A 10429-nucleotide genomic window follows, 5' to 3' on the forward strand; every position below is an offset into this window, starting at 1 on the left:
AGAAAATGATGAAATAATAGAGCACTTGGAAGTATCAAACTCAAATTATTTACAGTACCAGTACTGTGAAAGGCTTTTATAAACAAATTAAGAAAAAATTAATTTATCACCCATCTTGTAGTACATGGCCCAATACACAGTTTGTATCCACAAGTCTGCTATAAGGACTGCCAACATTAAATACATGCAAAAAAAATGTTTAAATAATATTGATGATCACTTCGAAGAATTTCAATCAAAACAACATTGCTATTTCAGTAAACATAAACGACAATGTATCCCAAAAAATTCATATAAACGCGTTTGCAGGGATAGCTGTGTATCATCAGACCTGGTATTAAATGGGGGCATTGAGTGCCAAACAAATACTTCAGCACGACAATTCATTAAATAACATTTATTATTTTTCAGAAGTGACATGGAAAGTTCGCTATGTACAATTTAGACTTTGCAATCACTAATGCTGATAAAAATGAAGGACGGTCACTAAGATTAGTCACTAAGATGTGTGTAAATTTAGAACATAATTTAAAAATAAGAAAATGCATGTAAAACGCACGCCAGTCAAACTATTGGCTAAAAAGCAAACAACTTCAAGTCTCTTATTTTAATGTACTTCTGTGAATTCTATATAACCGAATAGCGTGTGATTGAAAAATGCATTTTCACTAAAAATGATTATTCCAATATTATTTTGTAGGCCTGATTGATAGGGTAAAGTAAACAAAGCAACTTCATCATGCTGATTCAATTTAGTAAACCATTAGTGATTAGCATAAACTCGGTACCATTTGCAATATGAACAATAGCCCTATCATAAAAGAAAATGATAAAATTAAACAAGGAAGAATAATTACCAATAAAATTTTGTTGGAGTGCTTTCAGGAATAATATCATCTTCTGTAGCAACTTTTTTGCCAATTGGACCAAACCTATCAAATAAGACCCAGAGTTCACCAGAATCTGACTTAGCTTGTAATTTTCCATCATCTAAAGTGGGGAATAATATTTATAGATATTAAAAAAAATATAGAAGTAGCATCTATAAAAAGACAACTGAATAAAAGAAAATAGAATTACAGCCATAGCAACTAAAAGAGTTCTTACTTACAATTGCAACATCACACGTCCCTTCATGATATTTTTCTTACAAAAACTGAATTACTTTTAGAGCACTTGGAAGTATCAAACTCAAATTATTTACAGTACCAGTACTGTGAAAGGCTTTTATAAACAAATTAAGAAAAAATTAATTTATCACCCATCTTGTAGTACATGGCCCAATACACAGTTTGTATCCACAAGTCTGCTATAAGGACTGCCAACATTAAATACATGCAAAAAAAATGTTTAAATAATATTGATAATCACTTCGAAGAATTTCAATCAAAACAACATTGCTATTTCAGTAAACATAAACGACAATGTATCCCAAAAAATTCATATAAACGCGTTTGTAGGGATAGTTGTGTATCATCAGACCTGATATTAAATGGGGGCATTGAGTGCCAAACAAATACTTCAGCACGACAATTCATTAAATAACATTTATTATTTTTCAGAAGTGACATGGAAAGTTCGCTATGTACAATTTAGACTTTGCAATCACTAATGCTGATAAAAATGAAGGACGGTCACTAAGATTAGTCACTAAGATGTGTGTAAATTTAGAACATAATTTAAAAATAAGAAAATGCATGTAAAACGCACGCCAGTCAAACTATTGGCTAAAAAGCAAACAACTTCAAGTCTCTTATTTTAATGTACTTCTGTGAATTCTATATAACCGAATAGCGTGTGATTGAAAAATGCATTTTCACTAAAAATGATTATTCCAATATTATTTTGTAGGCCTGATTGATAGGGTAAAGTAAACAAAGCAACTTCATCATGCTGATTCAATTTAGTAAACCATTAGTGATTAGCATAAACTCGGTACCATTTGCAATATGAACAATAGCCCTATCATAAAAGAAAATGATAAAATTAAACAAGGAAGAATAATTACCAATAAAATTTTGTTGGAGTGCTTTCAGGAATAATATCATCTTCTGTAGCAACTTTTTTGCCAATTGGACCAAACCTATCAAATAAGACCCAGAGTTCACCAGAATCTGACTTAGCTTGTAATTTTCCATCATCTAAAGTGGGGAATAATATTTATAGATATTAAAAAAAATATAGAAGTAGCATCTATAAAAAGACAACTGAATAAAAGAAAATAGAATTACAGCCATAGCAACTAAAAGAGTTCTTACTTACAATTGCAACATCACACGTCCCTTCATGATATTTTTCTTACAAAAACTGAATTACTTTTAATGCGTTGACCCTTTCGTGAATATTGGAGTTTGCATCGTTGAACTGATATATCTGGTTTTTAGTGTCCAGAATAAAAAAATCATCATGTCCAGAACAAAATGTGACTGCGATACTTTGAAATCTCTCGTGTTAAGTAGTGTCTCATATTTGCTACCGAAGAACTTACATTTATTCCAATGTATAGAAATATTTAAAATATATAATTTTGAAGCTATGAATACAAGATTATAGATTGAATTTTGATAAACGAATCTTACTGTATTTTAATAATTTTACTAAATTATCATAATTTGTTATGATTAGGACAAACATGGACGTAAAAAATATGTTTTGTAACAAATATCTGTGACAATCTTTCGTCTGTATAAACGTATCTTCTCTGGGGAAACTGCTTCTAATGAATATCCGAAAATGAAGCATTCAATGTATTTGAGAAGGAAAGCTCCAGAATTTGGCCTATAGAAAAAATAATTTGAAGTTAGTTTATGTTAATGTTGTAAATGTAAAATAAAATTTAATAGAAAATTAAATATTTCAGTAAATTGTTGAGATACTTACCCATTATTTTGACAAGGTAGATGCGGTACGATTTTCAATTTCATATGCTTATTTCTATGTTTTCTTAAAGTTGGTTTGTCGAAGAAAATGTCTGTAAATACCAATAATCATTGTACTACAGTCAAAATTAGTTCTGCACGTAATTTAATTGCATTCGGTGTATGAATGTTGTGGCTGCAATCATATACATGAAATTTCCACTTTTGAAAGTCGACAAGAAGAAGAAATCAAGTGTTACCTGGATATACGGATGGAATCAATAAATAGTTGTATGTTATCCACGGACGAGCAAATACAGGTAATTCTCCTTTTATATACTGTTGTAATGCATTAAAATTACTTGTACACTGAGCAACTCCTCCTTTTATAATTTTATACCAATGAACACATTCATTCTCGAATCTAAGGTCCATGATTGCATATTCTTTAGAAAGCATGGGAGATCCATCGTGAATAAGCCTTCTCAACAGCTTTAATTCTATATCAATATGTTAGTAAAAAAAATGTAAATTAGATATATTAATAATGGAGTAAAATTAATTATGATTACTAAAGTTGACTTACCACAATATTTATATCTTTCGTTTGATTTATCATATTTATCAGTGACTGTTTTCCATATAGATTGCCGATTTCATCTTTCCAGTATATGCTGTAGAAGAAAAAATTAAATTGTCGTCAAATAAGTAAAATACAAATTATAATATTTAAGTTAACGAGGTTAAATTTAATATCTTACTCTGATGGATTTTGTGATATCCATTCTCTAATGTTTTTGTATCTATCGATGTTATAGTCTTCTAAAGTATTAGTTGGTGTTGTCGATGGAGATTGTGTCTGTTTTTGCTTACCTTTTTTTTTCTTTCATCGATCTTTCAATGTTTTTTGTATGTTCAGATGTTGAAGGGATTTCGAATTCAACTGGACTTGTATGAGGAGGCACGTCTCGTTGTACAGAGGCTACAATTGTTTTCATGTGTGATTTCCAGTCGGATAACTGATTCTGCATAATTCGATTTTGTTCATCAATGTAAGATTCGTTAAACTGAAACTGGTATCCACATAAGATTGCATGTTAGATTGTATGCCTTGGAAGTAGTCTTATTAGTCTTTTTGTTGATGTTTAAAAAATTGTTTCTGATTGTCAAGAATTGTCTGGCAGAGAGCTTCTTGATTTTCAAGAATTGTATGATACTGAGCTTCTTGCTTTGTTGATTCTTGAATCATCTGTGTTTTTTAAGTTGTCGTAGAAACCAAAGACATCTTGTCTTTGTATATTGAACATCTATTCCATATCTTGTTTAGTTTCATAGTTTGAACTACCAGAAGAAGTAGATTCAATTCTATCTGAAGTGTGGATAATTCTTTCTTGTGTATGTATGTTATCTGCTGGAATTTGTTGTGTTACATTTTCGAATTCACCATTGACAATGTTGTCTAGTGTATGATGTTGGTTGTCAATTGGTAGCGAAAGATTTGTATACTAGAATGTTTCCAATTCTGCTTCAGTAGGATCTAGCGTTGCAATTACTGTAATCTATAATTGTAATAAATTATCAGATGTATTTTTTAAAATTTATTTATAAAGAATTAAATATATATTCAATTGTATATTGAAATAAACATACCTCTTGAGCAGCGAAAAATTGTCTAATAACATGTTCTGTTAATACTATTTGAGGCTGTCATTTATGCATTTGTGGACATTTTAAGCTTGTACGGATATGATGACCGAATTGTCGTCCAATTTGAGGAAAAACTTCATATATCCAATATTGAAACATAAGTAAAAAGAAATATTAAAGTTTTTATATGATTAAATTATATGTAATGGAGAAAACAATGAAAGAAAAATACAAGGAATGCGAGCGGATAACCATGCAACGAATATTTACAGTCTGTTTGGTTATTTTGTTGTATTCTTCATACTCTTTTGAGCTGTGATTCTTGTAATGAATTTAATAAAACAAAGTATATCTTACGTCCCCATGGATACATAAGGAACTCATCAAGTTGTTCACCCATTCCAAGGGTTCTGAAATCGATGTATCTTCCAGTTGGTTTTGAAACGCATTCGACGAACATAACTAATCCGAACTTAAATTTATCTTCTCGATCTTGACACATATGAAATACTTCAGAAAGTCTTATCATAGTAATTCTCTTTGAACCATTGAAGTATTATCTCTAAGTCGAGTATTACTAAAATTGAGATTAACAATAACTTCATGGCATGGTAATCCAATGATTAGATAAAATTCTTGCAGGCCAAAACGGGCTACATGATCGTGTAATTGTACCCAAACTTCGTTATTTTTACCGCAGTTTATAAGTCTCATTATGAACTTATGTATTAATTTGCTACTGAATTTTTCATTTTGCTTTTTATACATACTTCCATAAATGAATCCATGGAATGGACTGCACAATAAAGAAGTTTGATCGTCTGCATCTATAAGTTCTACAAAATCTTTAAGGTTTTGATGATTTGCAAATTGAGTAATCGTACCAAAGAACCATTGATTTGGAGATAATATGTATTCTAACGACATCTGCAAAAATTATTAAAAAAACTACTCATTAGTCAACAAATTTATTCATATACTAATCTAACATAATTTTTTAGGAGCTGGCAAATTTTTTTTTTATTATGATGAATGATATTTTACGTACTACAAATTTATTAAAAATAAATTTAAGATTATATCTATACTATTTGAAACATTGTTTTTTGTCGTTGATTTGAAACTGTACATGTATTGTGATCGATGGAAAGGATAACTAATCACATTTTCATATTTGAAATTTAATAGTACAATATATAGATGGAAACAATATAATTTGCACTATGATTAATATACCGTTTAAATAAATAAACTTTGTGAACTTTAATAATTGCACTATATATTTAAAGAAAATGTTATACAAGAATTTATGAAATTGGAATAAGTCAATAATGAGCGGAGAAAAATAATTGTAAAAAATAATATTAAAAAAACAAAATATAACTATAAAAATAAGTAAAGTCAATTACATAAATGAATAAAAAAAATTTCTGTGTCGACATACAAGAACAAAATTATATAATAATCATTCCAATACTTTCGAACAAAATAAATAAATTTATATAATTAAAATTCAAACAATATATAATGAATTTGCTGCAATTCAGTGGTTTTTGTATTTAGTATCCCTACTATTCTCTATTCCTACACTATAAGAATGAATATGCTATTACTGTTCATTTGTAAAGTATTTTTATTTTTCCATTTTATCCTTCAATCTTATTTTAATTTTTCAACTTAATTAATATATCACTACTACTACAAAATTAATTTTGTAAATAATCTGATAAATTTTTTTATGTGGTTTAGAAAATTTCTTGATAAACTTTTAAATTGTTTTTAGTGTAAAAGGAAACATCATTTAAAAAATTAAAAATTTCAATAACAAGCTAACTTTAAAAATTTATCGAAGATTATTCAGTAGTCGAATCCATAAATGTTGTATATTCTCTCAAAACTCATTTCGAAAATTATATCATAAACACATCGAATGATTTAAATGAATATCGAAAATAATTAAACGTATATCAAACGTGTGTGTTAAAAAATGCGTATAACTCATTTTTTTCTTAAAAAATCAATTATTTTCTTAATTTTTATTATTTTCGTGAGATAATTTTCTTAATACAGTTTACATCATTTTTTTTTTATAAAAAGTGTATGAAGTCAATTTTTTTTTTAACGTAGGATAAATATTTAAAACGATAGAAAGTAAGAGAATAACTATAATTGATGATTTGGAAGGGAAAACAATCAATTTTGACCCTTGAAAACGTGCGCGTCGAAAAGAGCTTTCCGAATTGGGGTCATGGGCGCGATTCTGATAACCGTAGTAAAAGTTATGGCCAAATTACCAAAAATACATAAAAAAAAAACCTTGAGCAATGACTCCGTGCAGCGCCGAGTCACACTGTCCGCGCGTGCGGAAGCAACTGATTCCACGCTGCGCTGACTGTTTTCGGCAAAATATCACATTAATAGTCCATCTATTATTCTGTACACAAGGATAAATTATTTAGAATAATGTTAATCTAAAAAACATTTTGAAAATAAAAAAAAATGAACAAGTCAACATGGCTATCTTAAAATTGACATACTGTAAAACTTGTTACTTGAACACTGCAAGATTGAGTTTGAACTGGCAAAAAACTTTAATAGTGATGTATAAAAACCTTTTTGCATTTTGCATGATTTTCCTAATGTAATAGTATTGGTAAACTATATATTCTCTATACGATAAATATATTCGAAATCTATTTTCATTGGAAAGAAGATTACCTTTTCTGGTGGTTCAACTTTGTTCGCTTTTGAAAACTTTGAAAGTTGAACAAAAATATGTTTCTGTATTTTTTATTGATAGTAAAACGATATGATATAAGTTGTTAAACGGTTGAATGTAGTATGTATCATGTTGTGAATTATAATAATACATAATTCTTTCTATGTAAAATCATTTAGATCAATGAAATTGGTTCTTCCTTTCATCATGTCTTATAATTATTAAGTCTATGAAAAAAAGAAAATACTTTATCCTAATGTTGTCTTTCCTTGATAAAATAGATATCCATATTTGAAAATAAAGCATAAGTCAATTTCATTTTTTACAAGCATGCAGTTAAAAGAAAATGAAAAAACAATCAAGAGGAAAAATTATGACAAATTAAGCTTTTTATATTTGACTTACTAATGCAGCTACATAATTTATTTACTTATAAAGAACTTAGCTGTGTGGATTTCAAAACATTTGCAAGAAAATATAGTCTTTCTTTTGCTTTCATGTCTGAATTTCATATAGAAAAAATGAAATAAATATTCAAAATGCAAATTGTTTTGATTTGTTTATTTTGGTAGATAGACGTCGGTAGATAAGTTGGTAAGTAATATTGATAGTTGGTAAGTAAATATTAGTAGTTGGAGTGTGTAAATTCAAATTGTTTGATTTATTATTATTATTATTTTTTGATTTTTAATTCTAATTAACTCAATTAATAAAAAAATTTAGGAGAACCGTTATTTTTATTTATTTATTTATTATTATTTTTTTCCATTTCTTACTTACAATTATTTTCTTTTTGTTCTTGATTTCGTTAAATTATTTAGTTTTTTTAAATAAAAGAGAGAGTTTGCATAAAGAGCACAGTTATGCGTAATCATCGATGTAAGTTTATGAGAATATTTACTGAACGAGATAATTAACTATATAGATGAAACACTTTGTTTAAAAGCTTATTTGAAAGCTAGGTAAACTCTATTGGAAGTAAAAAAAAATATGTATACATATAAAATTAATTTGAAAAATTACAAAATGGAAAAGGTAAGTATATTGAACTTGTGTTTTGAGATACGTATTCGATTAAGCAGAATTGAGGAGGAGATAATGTTTAAACTAATAGATAAAGTAAAATATGTATTTTAGACGACTATTCTTTATTGATAGCAAATGAAGTTTTATATATTAGTGTCAACCACAGTACGAGTACAATTCTATTATTTCAGAGTGAGTATTTACATTTCTAACAACAAAAAAGATATCAAAATATTTAAAACAACATGTTCTGTTTGGAAACCCAAAATCATATAATTGAATCTTAACCGAAGACTCATTAGTCTACTGGAGATTTATAGATTAGGTTGCTTGTAGAATCACAGAAGTGGCCACTGTTAGATTGCCTGTTGTCCCAAAACAAAACGAACGTGAATATTTTGAGTTGAGGTTTTATCTAGAGCTAAGGACATCAGTATCTTCAATGTGTTTATTAGTCTTCATTTTCTTCTTGGAATGAATTTCGGTTTTTGGGTCTCGAGTTTGAAAGAGAGTCCTCTTTACATTTGGTGTAGGTACTTCGTCGGTGTTTGTAGAATCTTGATTGTTTGTCATGTACATCTTCTCTTTACTTTTTGTAGACGTTTTGTTTGAACTATCGTCAGTCGTTGCAGGAGAAGGATCCAATTCCATGATTGTATTTGAAGAATCAACGTCAGTCGTTGTTGAAGAGTTGAATATGAAGATAATTTCATATCGGTATTCAGTTGGGTTTTGGATTTTTGGTGTTACTTTTAGGTAAAAAAGTTGTTCTTGTTCGTTCTCAGTTCTTATGAGATCTTTTAGTTGTGTATCCACATCTTGGAATATTCAGATTGTACTCAAGTGTGATGTGTTGAAGTATATGGAAATAATTATTAAAAATTTAGTAGTATTTGGAGTTAACCTTTTCAAAATGGTTCATAATTTCGACAGCACTTGCTTTCAGTAAAGTTTCTGTCGTTTCTCCTATCATGGTTGCATCCAATCCTCCAGATTTGTCTTCAATATGTACAAAAGCAGTTACCCTATATAGAGAAGTTAATTAAATTATATACTAAGTTTTGTTGAATGAAGTGTTGTTTTCAATAAAAAAGTTAAATACAGGTTTAGAGTTACCTTGGTATTGCTTTTACATGTTCAAATTTGCAAAAACAACACTTATGAATTTGTCCCAAGTCTGCACTTGACGTTTTCTTATAACTGCTACATGCCATATACCAAAACCTTTGGTTCATTGAAGTAATTTTCCATTGCGCTTTGACCCAATAGAATTTTTTCTGCATACGAAACGTTTCTACGTGGTTAGATGAGAAATATAGTATTAAGAAAAATTGTAGATTTTTTTTAGCATTATATATATATATATATATATATAATCTTACTCAGTACTCTTTTTAATTGAAATATCTTTTGATAAGATAATATTCATTTTTTTTTTAAAACACTTTTCAAAACTTTTCTTTGAAATGATTAAAGTATGCCATCTGATATATATGAACTTGGGTCTAACTCCATTTTTGCAAGGACATCACTGACACTCCCTTAACAAAAATTCTTAAAACAGTGATCCTTTTCCCCTTTCTATGCGTTTCACTAGCCTTTCCACTAGGCCTTTACGCTTTGAAGGGTCACTCAGAGCTTATTTTAAAAACAGTTTAAACTTTAACTTGGAGTTAAGACATGCTCTTATCATATACTCAGCATGAAACATAAAACTTTACAAATGATTTACAGAAACAAAAATCTCATAAATAACATTTGTTCTTTAAAGATCTGGAACTAATATTGATTATTAGTACCATATCTTGGAACAATAGAACATACCTACCGGAATGATCCATCAGTAGTTTAAAAACATAAATATTTTTTGTAGGATATTATCATATCTAAGAACAATTAAGAATTTCCCTTTTGGAGAAGAGAGAGAATTAGAACATGTTTCAAAGAAACAAAGAACTTTTATTATTTTTCTCTATTTTGTGTGTTTACAAATGAAAGAATGACTTCTTATATAGGAAAGAAAAAGGAAGAAAACGCGTTTTTTCAAAAGCAAGGAATCTTTGCTTTTTCAAAAACGTCAAAAAGAAAACAGTAAAAAGTTTTATTATCAAATCTTACTTTATAAAACAGTAAGATTCGTTACAAATTTTTCAAAAAGAAAACAGTAAAAAGTCTGTCT

Source organism: Olea europaea, chromosome 14, assembly GCF_002742605.1.
Source record: "Olea europaea var. sylvestris chromosome 14, O_europaea_v1, whole genome shotgun sequence".
In the NCBI taxonomy this organism is placed as follows: Eukaryota; Viridiplantae; Streptophyta; class Magnoliopsida; order Lamiales; family Oleaceae; genus Olea; species Olea europaea.